The following is a 16,028-nucleotide window of genomic DNA, read 5'->3' as shown; positions in this document are numbered from 1 at the left end:
TACCTGACTGCCTCGTAAACCGTGCCTTCACGCTTCCCAATGCAGAAACTCACTCCGGAAAATCCCGTCTCCTCAAAATGCATACAAAAAGGACGAAAAATGGTATGATTCAACTAATTTCGCGTTCATTTCTACAAAACGGACAAAACGAACCAAAGTAGCTAATTCGGGGGCAAAATGCAATATAAACAGTACGAAAGTACATATAAATACGTGCTAAAATAGACTAAAAAGACTATATAAAATGCACGTATCAATGGTGTCGATATGAGCACTTAGTTGAGCACCCAATTGAGTAATGGAATCTACCTCATGCTTTCCTCCTCTTGTGGCCTTTCGAGGCCTACTATATTGGGAATTATGGACCGACATTTCTTCAATTTTGGCCCATGTTTGATTTTTATCAACTTCGGTAAACATCCCATTGGATCCCATATTAAAAACATTGCGGGAGTCTTCATATAGGCCGTTCTAAAATTGTTGAACAAGGAACCACTCACTAAGCCCATGGTGTGGACAAGACCGACAAGTGTCCTTAAATCTCTCCCATGTTTCACATAATGATTCCTCATCCCTTTGCTTGAACCCGGTGATTTTGGCTCTCAACATATTAGTCTTCTCCAAAGGATAAAATTTATTATAGAAGGCAAGTGCTAACTTCTTCCATAAATCAATACTAAGGGTAGCCTTGTCTAGGCTCTTCAACCATTGCTTTGCGGTACCGATCAAAGAAAAAGGAAACAATACCCATCGGATTTGGTCTTGAGTAACTCCGGTTTGAGAAATTGTGATACCGTCGTTTTAGTACCAAAAATAATACCCAAGACTACTAACAGAAGTTAGTGGAAGTAGAGTCGATCTCCACAGGGAGGCGGTCACTATCTACTTGTCAACTCGGTCTGTCTACGGTCACAGTTGGGGGTTTTTAATTGTTTAAACTAAACTAAGGGAGATTAAAGTACGAGAAAGGAATAAGAGAGATTAACAATAAAGGAAGAGAACTAGGTTTATCGGGTCATTAATGAATATCGGTTAATTGCAACTAAGGTCGTAGATCAGTCCATTGTATCGGTCTAAGGGGCAACGAATATCTCCTTCCGGTCTAAATTCGCTCTAAAATACTATTAGCTTAGCTTCCGCCCTCGCTAAAGCATCTTATTGTTCACAGCAGGTCTCACCCCTTCTAACCTTCCGGTCTAGGTCAAGGCTTACCAAATCAATTAGCTAAATGTGTCGACTCAAGCAGCTAATTACAGTTAATTGCAGTGATTAACATCAAAGACATGATATTAGCAACAGATCTGCAAACCTAATTAGCAACTAACATCAACTCAATGAATCCCCTAAATCCTAGCAATAAAATTAGCTAAGCATATTGATAATAATGAAATTAACAAAGGAATTAATAATTAAAAGCAACATCAAGCAAAGATAAAGAGAAGGATTTAGCATAAACTAAACAAGAGAAGAAAAAGGGATGGAAGTAATTAAAGAGGCCATTAAACTTAGTGAGGAAAAGAAAGGAATTAAAACTAGAATAAAATTGAAATAGAGAAGAGGAATAGAAATTACAGTAGTTGGGATTACGAGAGAAATAAAGAGGGAGCAAAAGTCACGTAAAAGCAAAGTAATCAAAAAGTCCCCCCTAAATCTAACCTAATTATCTCTTATATAGTAGAAGATATATTTATTATATATAAGATAAAACTAAATATAAGATAGTCTCGACATAAAATAAGCTGCGTCCGACTCGATTAGCTCGATCGAACAACATGAAGTTGTTCGATCGAGAGGTTTCCTCAGCAAAAGTTCTCGATCGAATGATAAGGATCTCGATCTAACACATTAAGGGCTCAATGTGGTTGATCCAAAAGAGTAGCTGGTCATTCAAAATGTAAAGAGGTCGATCGAAATGTATATATTACAGAGCTCTCGATCGAGAGCTTCAGCGCGTAATTTCCCGCTTTGCGCACTGAACTTCAAACGGCCGCCATTTCTTCGTTACTTGTCCGAATCAAGCGATTTTCATGGCGTTGGAAAGCTAAGAGGATAATATTTCACTCTAATTGGAATCACCTGATTATCTTTTGTATAACTTGAGATATGGCTCTTCAAAGTAGACACTAGTAGTTTGAAGCTCTTCCTTTGCTCGCCTAGCTTCTTTACTTAAATGCGCACCTCAAATTAGTAGTTTCCAAGCTCTAACTCAACTCATCTCCTAAATTCATGCATAGGGACATGTTTTAGGCTTGATTATGCTCCTCTCCGGTTCATACCTGCAAATAATACACAACAAATCAAAGTAGACTATTCGGGGGACATTTGTAGCTAAATACTACTAAATATGCATAGAAATGCGTGCAAATGAAGTACAAAATGCCTATACAAAATGCACACATCAAACTTCGCCAAACCAACCCTTTGCTTGTCCCCAAGCAAACAAAATGCAACTAGCTAATGGAACAGATTTAAACTCAGAGCTAGCTACAAATTGTCCACCTAAACCAATTTAGTGCAGCAAACTAACACTTATAGCAAAAACTGTCAAATGTAAACGAGTTGTAAGATGTTTATAATAAAGCTGAACCGTCGACCTTGCAAGACCTTTAATGATGGACTCTCACGGGTCACTCTTCTCTCATTAAGCAAAGGGTAAGCATATATATATATATATATATATATATATATATATATATATATATATATATATATATATGTGTGTGTGTGTGTGTAAAAGAGAAAGAAATATAGTCGCTCACCTAAACTACGTTCCACATAAACATGCTTGCAACTAAAATGGTAGACAATTCTAGGTATCGTACATACATTCCAACCAAACAAGGTCCTGTCACAGCCGAGGGCTTACAAATGATATGGGAAAGTGAGGTTACAGGTGAGAAAGGCAAAACAAATTATGGAAATGTGGAGGTAAAGCGTCAAGCTAGCTCCCAAACATAACCAAATAAAACCATCCAAATCTCAGCTGACTAGAAACTAAAGGACAAGTGCCCTTCATTGGCACACATCTCACTACCCAAAACACTATCTCCTCGAAAATATATGAATAAAACAGAGGAATGAGACCGTCACAAGGTAGAAATAAGCACAGACGATCTTTATTTTTCAAAACAACTCAAGTTTTTTCTTTTTCTTTCTTCTTCTTCTTCTTCTTCTTCTTCTTCTTCTTCTTCTTCTGTTTCACGTGATTTTCTTTTTTTTTCATCATTTTTTTTCTTTTTCTTTTTTCTTCATTTCACGTCTCTTTTTTTTTCTTTTCTTTTCCTCATTCTTTCATTTTTCTACCAACTCCGCACAATGAAAATGAACCAAACTCGCAATAATGACAAAAATACCACAAAAGTCACACTAAACTAGCTTGACTGGGAGGCTAAATTTGGGTGTAGCTAATGGGTCAAAAAGGCTATATTTGGCTAATAGTGGAGCTAAATGGGTGAAAATGAAAGATAGGGAAATTATAAGCACCTCCCTGCATGTGACACCGACCACAAACCCGAATGTATCTAGGCAAAAAGCAATTGAATTTCATAAACGTGCAAAATAATGAACATGTTATGCAAGGAGTATACTACTCACAATCCAACATGAAACTGGTCATAAATGACACCAGTTTATACGGCTCTAAAACTTAGAATATATGAGTAGGTTGCCAAAATTTCAGGTCAAGTCTATTCGTTCAGCTAAATTAGAACAAAAACTCGTAGGTTATGCAAAAGACTATGCTAAAAGATGCTAATTATGCAAGGCTTAGGTAAATAGACAAAGTGTAGTGCAATTTTCTCATTGAAAACTACCGTTTCGACTCAACCTATATGCTAAAATAAACGTGAAATTTTTGAATTTTTCGAATGAATTTTCTATTTTTATGGGATTTTCGTCGTGTGTTCTTTTTTTTTGAATTAAATAGCAGTGCATACCGAATATAAACGTGCAAACAGAAATACAATAAAAACAATATGCAGACACAGATATGGATGCATATACCCTCCCCAAACCGAACTGTACAATGCCCTCATTGTACTCAACAGCTAACAGCAGCAGCAAATACGGGAAAGGGAAAATGCAAAATGAAGGAGATAAGTAAAGAATAGGAGGTAAGAAACTCACAAGATAGCGCGAAATAGACGGACCTCCCCAAACCAGCCAGCAACAAGGGAAGTCATAGCTAGCAACATCGGATCAGCTAAATTCGCGGAAAGAATGCAGATGTACCTGCAATTACGCTAATAGCAACCAAAAATACCACCAAAACCAAGTCTAAAATGTTTCGCAGTCTAAAGTCGAGAAAGCTAATTATTAAGCACACAAGAAAAACTGAAATGTTCAAAAATCCAAACAAAAATTTTTAAACTCCGGGTTGCCTCTCGGTCAGCGCTAGTTTCAGACAGGTCCCAGCTCGACCTTCCTTTCATCATCCACCAACAAAAATTAATGGCCCACAATTAGGCTTCTAACTGGATGCAGTCGCTTCAGCGTCCATCAGCTTTACTTCCAGCCTCCACAGCACAGCAATGGAAAAACAGCGGCTCTTTACAGCATCATAGACGTCACTATTAGCCTTCTCTCGCGCCTTCTTGTTACGTGGGATAGATCCTTCAAATCCTCCTCCCGGGTCTTCTAACCTGTCAAGACATGTATAAGAAGAAACACGACGACATTCCTCCAACTTGCTCCCAAACTGGGGCGGAGGCGTTAAATCAACAGCAGTAAATGATTTAACGGAGGGAATATAAAGAATCTTATCGAAATCAACTAAAGGAATAGCAATACCTCTAGTCGGATAGGATTGGTCTTCATTTACCTTCTTAACGTCATACGGAATAGGCATGAATGACGAATCGACACTGTCCATAGCTAATAAATTCGATCGAAAGCTTTCTTCACTCAAACTGCTCGATCGAACAGCCTCTGTAACTGTTCGATCCAGGTCCTCCTCGAATAAAATGTTCGATCGAACAAAAGAATATGTTCGATCGAGCTCCTCCTCAAATAAGTCATTCGATCGAATACTAAAGCTAGCTAGATCGAATTTTTCATACGGAACAGCATTGAAGTCTTCTTTTGATGCTTCATTTTCGACAATATCATCAATTTCCGAGTCATACATATCAGCATCTTGCTCGGCAGCTACTTGAGCCAATTGAGTCTCAAGTCTCTTGATAGAAGCATCTCTAGCTTGCGCAGTTTCTTGCACTTGTAGAGCAAGTGCCTTCACTAAAGACTTCAATTCAGCAATCTCTTCCTTGTTGATAGTGGAGGGAGGAACTTGCTGTGGCGGAAAAGGAAATAAAGGCCTTTGAAAGCCTTACTGCTGAATCGGATGTGGCGGCACATAGTAATTCTGCTGCGGAATTGGAGAATAGTTTGGGTAACCCCCACTTTTAGAACCATAACGACCTTGTCTATACTGCCGATAGGCATAGACTCGGTCATTCTCCACATAACAAGTAACAGCATCGTGCCCCACAGCACCACATCTATCGCAAAATCCCACCTGCTGCGCCATGGGATGGAACATAGGTGGGAGATCAAAGGTACTCAAGCCTTCCCTTTGATGATCTTCTCCCAATAATCCTGTTTAGCTAGACCTGTAGGGCCTATCAAAACAGCACTAGAGGAAAAAGGTAAAAACTGACAAAAATACAACAAGTTAATAAAATAGTTGCCTCCCCGGCAACGGCGCCAAAATTTGATACCGTCGTTTTAGTACCAAAAATAATACCTAAGACTACTAACAGAAGTTAGTGGAAGTAAGGTCGATCTCCACAGGGAGGCGGTCACTATCTACTTGTCAACTCGGTCTGTCTACGGTCACAGTTAGGGGTTTTTAATTGTTTGAACTAAACTAAGGGAGATTAAAGTACGAGAAAGGAATAAGAGAGATTAACAATAAAGGAAGAGAACTAGGATTATCGGGTCATTAATGAATATCGGTTAATTGCAACTAAGGTCGTAGATCAGTCAATTGTATCGGTCTAAGGGGCAACGAATATCTCCTTCTGGTCTCAATTCGCCCTAAAATACTATTAGCTTAGCTTCCGCCCTCACTAAAGCATCCTATTGTTCACTGCAAGTCTCACCCCTTCCAACCTTCCGGTCTAGGTCAAGGCTTACCAAATCAATTAGCTAAATGCGTCGACTCAAGCAGCTAATTACAGTTAATTGCAGTGATTAACAACAAAGACATGATATTAGCAACAGGTCTGCAAACCTAATTAGCAACTAACATCAACTCATTGAATCCCCTAAATCCTAGCAATGAAATTAGCTAAGCATATTTATAATAATGAAATTAACAACAACGGAATTAATAATTAAAAGCAACATCAAGCAAAGATAAAGAGAAAGAATTAGCATAAACTAAACAAGAGAAGAAAAAGGGATGGAAGTAATTAAAGAGGCCATTAAACTAAGTGAGGCAAAGAAAGGAATTAAAACTAGAATAAAATTGAAATAGAGAAGAGGAATAGAAATTACAGTAGTTGGGATTCCAAGAGAAATAAAGAGGGAGCAAAAGTCACGTAAAAGCAAAGTAATCAAAAAGTCCCTCCTAAGTCTAACCTAATTTTCTCTTATATAGTAGAAGAGATATTTATTATATATAAGATAAAACTAAATATAAGATAGTCTCGACATAAAATAAGCTGCGTCCAACTCGATTAGCTCGATCGAACAAGATAAAGTTGTTCGATCGAGAGGTTTCCTCAGCGAAAGTTCTCTATCGAATGATAAGGACCTCGATCGAACACATTAAGGGCTCAAGGTGGTCGATCTAAAAGAGTAGCTGGTCATTCAAAATTTAAAGAGGTCGATTGAAATGTATATATTACAGAGCTCTCGATCGAGAGCTTCAGTGCGTAATTTCCTGCTTTGCGCACTGAACTTCAAACGGCTGCCATTTCTTTGTTACTTGTCAGAATCAAGCGATTTTCATGGCGTTGGAAAGCTAAGAGGATAAGCTTTAGCTCTAATTGGAATCACCTGATTATCATTTGTATAACTTGAGATATGGCTCTTCAAAGTAGATACTAGTAGTTTGAAGCTCTTCCTTTGCTCGCCTAGCTTCTTTACTTAAATGCGCACCTCAAATTAGTAGTTTCCAAGATCTAACTCAACTCATCTCCTAAATGCATGCATAGGGATATGTTTTAGGCTTGATTATGCTCTTCTCTGGTTCATACCTGCAAATAATACAAGACAAACCAATGTAATCTATTCGGGTGACATTTGTAGCTAAATACTACTAAATATGCATAGAAATGCGTGCAAATGAAGTACAAAATGCCTATACAAAATGCACACATCAAATTACATCACAATAGTCACAAAAAGTCTCCATATGTGAATGAGGGTCTTCACTGGGCATCCCTCTAAATTGACTACTCTCAACTAATTGTATGAATGCGGATTTGGGAATGAAATTTTCGGTTAAATGTGGAGGTCATGGGCGGATCTAGGGGCCCGGGTGGGCACGTGCCCACCATGATATTATGAAAGTTTATAATAAGTATTAAACATAACCATTAATATCACAAATGGAATATAGCGTAGGGGTTAGGTGATTTGCATTTCTTGCAAGGGATCCTGTGTTCGAGTCCTGCTTGCTTCATTTTTTTTATAAATTATCAAAGAGGTATAGAGTAGAATAAAATTAACATATGGTTTTTGGTTGGATTTGATCCCCTGTCGTCTTAGTAAAAGTATTGAGATCAAACTACTTTGACAAATCTTGTTATTGTATATATGAGAAATTAAAGCTTTTTATAAACCCTTCAAAGTTGCTCATATAATATTTAAATTATGATTCATTGCTATTCGAATTTGGACGATAATATATCTATAAGGGTGTTGCCTTAATTACGTAAATTATCATGATGTATTTTATTTTCGAAAAATCATTCAAAAATTACTAATTTTGTGTAAGTATTTAAAAATCGACTGTCACTTATTAATTTTTCAAGATTATCCTTCAAGCGATATTTGTCGTGATGGGAAAAAAATTGTGCCCCCCTTAAAGGAAAATTCTGGGTCCGCCCCTGGTGGTTGTGTAGGAGTACCGTTTGGTAGGTTCTCCTCGGTGGGTACGGAATGTGATGAAAATTTAGGCATTGCAGGTTGATTTTGTGGTGGGTTTGGAATTGGATTATCCTCTCCTTCTCTTGCAAAAAGGGTTGACAAACTCAATGTTATTTGGTTGAATGTCCACAATCTCTCCAATACATACAACTCTTGAAGTACCTCTAGCAACTCTTCTATTGTTGGTGAAGGTCCTTTCAATTTCGAAATCAATAGGTAATAAATTACCTTGTGATCTCCTAGTCATGCAAAATATCAAACAACTCGAAAACAATTAGAACAACCTTGAGCAGATTGACTTCTCCAAGGTAAAGAAAGACACAACTAAAAACAATTAACGAAAATCAAATCAATTGAACACCGTCCCCGACAACGGCGCCATTTTTGGTTCGGTTAAAACTCGTCGTCAAAAGCTACCAACCAAAACAATATTTATAACTTCACAAACTACTCTTAGTAATGAGGTAAGTAAAGGTCGGATCCCAAGGGACGGGTATTGATGTAGGATTTTCATTTGCAAGTAGCTATGTCATAGAGTGTCACAAATTGGGTTGAGATGAGATGTAATCTATACTAATCAATAAGATGAATGTAAATTAATGAAAACAAAGTAAAGCAACTAAAGGGATTTGTAAACAATTTATTAAAAGCACTAGGGTGTCATGGGTTCATAGGGGATTCATGGAAAAAGATCGTACAAACATGTTCTCAATTAGAAGCAAGCACTTATTATTGTGATGGATCGAGTTAGTGTATATCTTACAATCCCTAGGAAGATTTAGGTCCCGGAGCCGAGTCGTCTAGACTAAACAACACCTACAAGTCCACTTAGTCTCCTCCTATTCAACTCTATGCATGGTCTAATGAGGCTCGAGTTGGTTTATGTCTTACAAGCCTCATTGAAAAGATAAGAGATGGGTAAAACATGCAAGGATTCATAGGCTCGCATTTCATCAAACATAACATGTGCATAGGTTGAAATCATAACAAGCAAGCAATTTAATTATGAAAACATATTAGATTAAGCATAGATCAATTCCCATGTTTGTTTCTCCTAATTCCCCATTAACCCTAGCTAAAGGACTACTCAATCATGATCAAGTTTAACATGCTAATAAGGTTTTCAATCATACTAACAAAGCAAAACATGATGAATAAATGATGTGATTAACAATAATTAAACAAGGGTAAAAAGGGATTATACCTATGGAGATGATCCAAATAATAAAGCAAGGAATAATAGAAGTACTTGATAATTGACGGAAGGTTGTCAATCCTCCAATAAACCTAAATAATCTTCTAATTACCCAAATAAAACTAAGAACAATTGAGAGATTAATAAAATATCAAGATGTGATTAATATTGAGAAGTGTATTACAACTAAATTAAGACTAAATTAAGAGTTGATGATAATCTAGGTAGTACAATGGGGTATTTATACTAAAATTAAGTACAAGGATTAGGGTTACTAAGGGCTTAAATAACTATTAAGACCCTAAGAGAAGCTTGAGGATTTACAACTCCCGAGGTACATGCGCGGATCGTGCTTGCAACTCCCACCAGGATCCGCTCGTCCTCACCTGATGCAAAGCTGGTCCTGTAAGAAGATCCGCTCGGGCTGGCAGTCGGGACGCTCGGATCATTCTCTGGTCCGCTTAGATGCTGCTCTAGGACGCTCGGATCGTTGCTCTGATCTGCTCGTTCTGAGCTCGGGCCGCTCGGATCATGGCACATGGTTTTTCTCTTGTTTGGCTCCTTAACAATCCACGAGGATCGTGTTGGGGATGCACGGATCTTTTCATCATTGCCCATTTTACTTTATTTATTTGCTTAGGCCTCTAGTATCGGTCTCTTCTTCGATGCTTGGTCATTATATGCAATCTATTTAGCTCCATTTCACTCCATAAATGTAAGGATAGCGATCCTCTCCTACCAAGGACACAACACCTCAAAGAATATGCAAAATGGGAAACTAAAGATACGAAATGACCCTAATATATGCTAGAAAGCATGGGAACGAGGTTAATTCGGGGACTAAATGTGCTCAAATATGAGTCACATCAAAGAACCACCACAGCCACAGATGAGCCCTCTGCTCAGCAATGCAAGGAGGAGGAGGCATCATCCTCCCGTCCATCCTCACCCTCGCCGGGGTCCTACCCGCAAAGTAGTCCCTGACGTAAGAACTCGGCACCAACCCAGGAACGCTGGCAGCACCTGCTGCCAGTTTCCAGCCGATCAACCTCCTCGCCTCGTCCAAGTCTACTCTCATGGCCGTCAACGGCCACACCAAAGTCTCCTCTCCACACGGCAGACCCGAGATCATGCTGTAGTCCTTCAAAGTGACCCCGACCTCTCCAAAAGGCATATAAAAAGTCAAGGTCGTGTCCCAGTACCGATCAAGGAAAGCTAAAATCAGGCAAAGGTTAGCCCGAATCTTCCTTTCCTTAATCGCCCTCCAAGCTCCGACCAAAGCCCGGAAGGCTCCCAGCTCGACGATGGCCTTCTCCTCCTCCGACAGTCTCTCAAAGCCTCCATCATCGTCGTGTAGCCGGAAAAGGACCTCATGTTCCCGGCATTCTGTATCAATTCAACGCAAAATCTATATTTAGCACAAAACGAATAAGAAATGAAACGACAAACAAATACGAGAAGTTAACGGGAAATGATAAGTTCGAAACTTACCAAACTCCTCGCCATCCTGTAAGACAGGTGGCTCTCTGCCGCCCAAATGAGATGTCTGCCATCCCATTTCTCGGCCCACTCAGGTGTACCCACAAGCTGGGGACCGCCACGTCCCACGTTGGCCCTCCTCGGGACCTCCTCAGCCTCCTCCTCGAGCATCTCCTCCTGTCTCTATCTACCCATGGGAGGAAGAGAAGGGTCGAAGTCTACGTCCATGGGAGCCCTCCCTGATTTAGAAGGTACATCACCTGCAAAACTAAGGTAAACAAGGCCGTGTCAAGCCATGACAAGCCCTTTCGAGTTCGTTTCAAGCATTTTCAAGCTCTAAAAGGGGATTTCTAGCCATATTTGGCCATTTCTTTCAAAACCCGACCACACACGTGGAAGGTTGGGGCAAGCCAAGTCTAAGTTCAAGCCAAGTTATGGGTTTGAGTCGAAATTTTGGCAGCATTTCACTATAATAGCGATTATGCCCTAAAAAGTGTCCTGAAAGAGCTGTCACAAATCGAAACTCGGCATGATAGCAAGTTTACCCATCACACAAGGGTTCCAAAACACAAAATTTCATCAAAAATGGAAAATCCTAAGGTCATTTTCGAAGAAATTTTTGAAACAGTTGAGAAACCGTCTCATTTTTCGCCAAATGCTCAATACTTGACGAAAATTCAAAAAGATTACATGGTTATGTTCCTAACCTTTCCAATTATCCATTTCTAATGTCAGTTTTATCAAACAAATCTGTTTGAGGGAAAAGCCCCAATTTTTTCGACATTAAGGGAGAGGGAACCCTAATTTTCGGCCCTAATTCAATCAAAAACACGAATTTAAAGCAAGAATGAGATACATACCTCGATTAGTCATAATTTATGGCATGAATTGATCAAGTTTTGACGAGTTTTGGTTGGAATTTGAGAGAATTTGAGAGGATTTTGTGTTTTGTTATTATGAGATAAACCTACGGTTTATCGGGTTTTTACCAGACAGGGACAAGCCCAAGAGATGACGCAGCATTTGCTGCGCCCTTTCCAAATAACGCAGCTCTTGATGCGCCTGTTCCCCAGCATCTTTCCAGCTCAAAGTTTTGAAAGTTCGTTATAAGTTTGTTATTTGTGGGCCCAAGTTTGTGCGCCTTTTCTCCAACATCCTATATATTGTGCTTGGTTCTTTTGAGCGTTCTTTTCGTCCAGACCCGCATTATTTTTTTTCTAAAATGGACTACCAAGCCGTCACGTTTTGTTTCTCAGCAAGGACTCCTTTGAAGCCAGCTCACGGGCTCATCAATTATTATCAGGATTTCACTTGCAACAACGAGCGGATTTCCAGTGGTGCTTAGGCGCGCCATTATCCGTCAAGCCTCTCTATTTTCCTCTACGGTGTTTAGGACACACCTTTATCATTACATTTATCCCGAGCAAGAGTTCATGACAGCCGATGCACTTCTCGAGAAGTGGAGTTTGTTTGAAAGCAGATACAAGCAGATCTCCCAGGAATGATCTGATGGCTATACTTTGACTTTTGTCTTGTCCAAGTCTCAGTCAAAGTGGGGGCTCTGTAGATACCTCATTTCTACACCTTCCGCCAACCACCCAGTGATGATTGGGCCGCATGTTTGGTACGCGGAATGATTTATGACAGTCCGTAAGTTTATCATCAAGTGATAGCTCAAACACTTGAGTCTACCCCTTGGTCGTCATCTATGCGCCGATACGGTCGTTTTAACAGTAATTAGAGTTCATTTGGAGTCCGGGTCAAAAAAACGCTTGATTTAAGAAACCGTTTAAAATGCCGAGTCGAGATGTTCTAGAATATTCCAGATATTTATTCCATAATTTAATATCTTTTGGTAAAATATATCTCATATATCATATTTTACGGAGTAAGAAAGTAGAGATCTACCGCAATTCCCTAAAAGAAACGCGGAAATCTTTCTTCCGCGGGAAGAAACCTCTGGGGAAATGACGCAACAGGTGTTGCACCTCTTGGAAGGACCGCAGCAACATTTGCGCCTCTTCTCCAGCCTATTTTTGCTGTTTGCGGAATATTTCCATGATTTCTTTCCAAAGTTTGTGTCATTCCAAAACTCTTCATATTTTCTAGTATAAATAGAGACCTCCGGTCTCCATATTTTTCATACGAGTATCCGCCCTTCTCTTCTCCCTTTGCATTCTAGGCCTTGCTCTAAGCATTCGACATCTACATGCTTGATCAATCGACCACGTAAGCTCAGATCTTTCTGAGTACCAGTCACGTTGCATGACCGACCAATTTGACCACTAAACATCAATCAATTAAATCTAAAATCCTCCAACGAGGGCACTGATGAGTCATAATTATATGCATATTTATGCCTCCCTTAATTACTTTTGATACGGTTTTCGTGCTAGTTTATATCATTTACATGCCTTTTATGTTAGAATGTCGATACTTCCGCTTTTTGATGTTTAATGCAGGAATGATGCATTTGAGGAGCAAAGGAATGAAATAGGTATCGCGGAGTGGGAATGAAGGGATACACGAAGCATGGCACGAGAATCCATAAGAATGAAGGAAGAGAAGTCAAGAAGAAAACGCGAAGAAAAAAGCTTCTTATTACAAGTGCCTAATTTGAAGAGCCATATCTCGAGTTCTACAACTGATTTTCAAGTGATTACAACTGGAGATGAAAGCTTATACTCTTGCCTTTCCAACGCCGAAAAATCGCTTGTTTCTGACAAGTAACGAAGAAATGGCGGCCGTTTGAACTTCAGCGCGCGAAGCAGGAATTTGGTTCCTCGATCGAGCCCAGCCAGGCTCGATCGAGGCACCAACCTAATCAACTAAATTTTGCAATGTCGAGAGTTGGGGGTTCTTGAACTTTGGTGCCTCGATCGAGTCCACTTAGGCTCGATCGAGGAAGTGGTTCCTCGATCGAGTCCACTTAGGCACGATCAAGGAACCTTCCAGTTTTATAATTCCCGCAACTTTTCTTAAGTCGGTTATGTATTGCTATAAATACCAAAACTCGTACCCTAGGTTATTTATGCCTTATTTTCCATAGGTTTAGGATAGCTAACTTAGAAAACTCTCTCAAATACTTAGTTTAGTTTATTTATTGTTCTTCCTTCCGGATCTAAATATTGCTATTTTACGGTATTGTTCTAACCTTTCAATAATTATTATTTCAATTACTTGTTCATCTTTTATGTTCTTAATTATGCTTTCTTATATCGTTATTGTTGTTATTATTATTAGTATGAGTAGCTAAGCATTTAAACTAGGGTGAAAGGGGATCTAGGTTGCTAGAAGGGAATTAAACTAATGAATTGATAGTTAATATTGCTTATTTGTTGTTGTTCATGTTATTGTTCTTCATCTAGTAAATTAATTACTGGCCAGGGTTAATTGACTAGTATAGCGAATTGAGACTTTCACCGACTGGGTTAGAATCAATATAGGCCACAATAACTGAATAGAAATAATTTAATGATAGCGATTGCATGTTAAATTAGATCTAAAGGAATATTGAATCGATCGATAATATAACCTTAAGCAACATAATTAGCTCTATCAATGAATTAAATCACACCCCGTATGACTGCCTAGTGAAGCCGAATCCCTAGACTCTTTAATATTATTGTTATTCATCATTATTTTACATTGTTATTAACTGTTAGAAATCAAATCAACAAACCCCCATAAAACGGTTACCTTTAAGACAAACTTAAATATAACAAACTAGATAATCACCGCCTCCCTGTGGATTCGACCCTGACTTACCGATAGCTATCTTGTTAGTAGTAGTATAGGATTTATTTTTACTAAGGCAAATGACTGAAAATAACCTTATCAATTTTGGCGCCATTGCCGGGGAGGCAACAATTGTTCTGTTTGTTTCTGTTTATTTTTGTCTTTTGTTTCAGGGAACTTCAGTTCCTTGAGGCAGTTTTATCTTTTCTTGTTGTTTTCGTGTATGACCAAGTCTAACAGGTTAGAGATTATACCTTTTGATCCCGAGCCAGAAATGACTTTTCGCTACAGACGAAAATTTCAAAGAGAATTAAGTCAAGTTGAAGACTTGAGTACACTTGAATACGAGCGGTATACTTTTGCAGAAGATTCATCCTTAGAAGTGGATACACTTATTTCTGCAGCTGTGACTTCTACAACACCAAAGATGCATACATTAGCAAGTCACTCCGAACCCACGGTCGCTTCAATTCCTAATGGCTTCAAGCTCCCTACTGCTGATAAGGGAACTTTTGAGATCAAGCCTTCTTACATAAGCTTGATAGAGAAGAATTTATTTGGAGGAAAACCAGGAGAGGACCCCGCAAAGCATATGGAGAAATTCGTTACTTATTGTTGTTCTATTACTTTAACAGCTAAGGTGTCTCAAGATCAGGTCATGCAAACTCTCACTACAAAAAAAACGCGGGAAACTGACGGAAAAATAAAGCCCATACTGACGGCATTTCCGTCAGTATTGCAATTTCCTGACGGAAATTCCGTCCAAGAATGTGGTCACTTATTTCACAAGTAAAATACATCTTGTCGACGGAAGTTCCGTCGATCTTCCAAAATCGACGGATCTGTGACGGAAAATCCGTCTTTATTTCTAGGTAAACAGTGACGGAAAATCCGTCAGTTTTCTGCCTTACTGACGGAAATTCCGTCAGTGTTATCTGACACGTGGCCTTCCACGTAATTTACTGAATTCACAATAATAAAAGGGCAGTGACGGAATTTCCGTCAGTAGTTTCTCTTTACTGAAGGAATTTCCGTCAGTTGTCAGGACACGTGGCAGGTCAGTGTCAATTCTGGGGAAAATGATGAAGAAAAACACCGACGGAAATTCCGTCAGTTTTTCTAAATTAATGACGGAATTTCCGTCAGATCTATAAAAAAAATCGGAATGGAAAAATGACTGCTTTGCCCCCACGATCGTTTTTTGCATCGTTTCAAATACAGCCTGCTGCCCAGCCGCGATGCCTATTTGCATCGTTTCTAATATAAACAAAACCTGCAAAACACATCCAATCGTCGACCGCCAAGCGGGAATCCATTTTCACGTTGACCGCTAATGCGGGAATCAATAGACAACAAAAGAGAAGGGGACGCAAATTGTTTTACATAAAAACATAGTCAAATTTGTACATTGTCTTACAAATTAAACACGAAAGAGAATTGTCTTACCATGTCTTTCATACTTACTAGACGACAATACTAACTAAACTAAAGTTCTAACCTAAAGGCTCTAACCTAAAGGCTC

The 16,028-nt window shown here is 39.1% G+C and overlaps 1 non-coding gene across 1 annotated transcript; it reads left to right on the top strand.

Annotated features, from left to right (window-relative positions):
* Positions 1 to 502: 502 nt before the first annotated feature.
* LOC141636343 (small nucleolar RNA R71) lies at positions 503 to 609 on the top strand. The gene has a single exon (XR_012540962.1). It is a non-coding gene; the product is annotated as a small nucleolar RNA R71 (small nucleolar RNA).
* Positions 610 to 16,028: the final 15,419 nt, after the last annotated feature.

The sequence above is a fragment of the Silene latifolia genome, chromosome Y (assembly GCF_048544455.1).
Source record: "Silene latifolia isolate original U9 population chromosome Y, ASM4854445v1, whole genome shotgun sequence".
NCBI classification, from domain to species: Eukaryota; Viridiplantae; Streptophyta; class Magnoliopsida; order Caryophyllales; family Caryophyllaceae; genus Silene; species Silene latifolia.
Note: the sequence above shows the minus strand (reverse complement) of the source record. Positions and strands in the feature narration are given on the sequence as shown.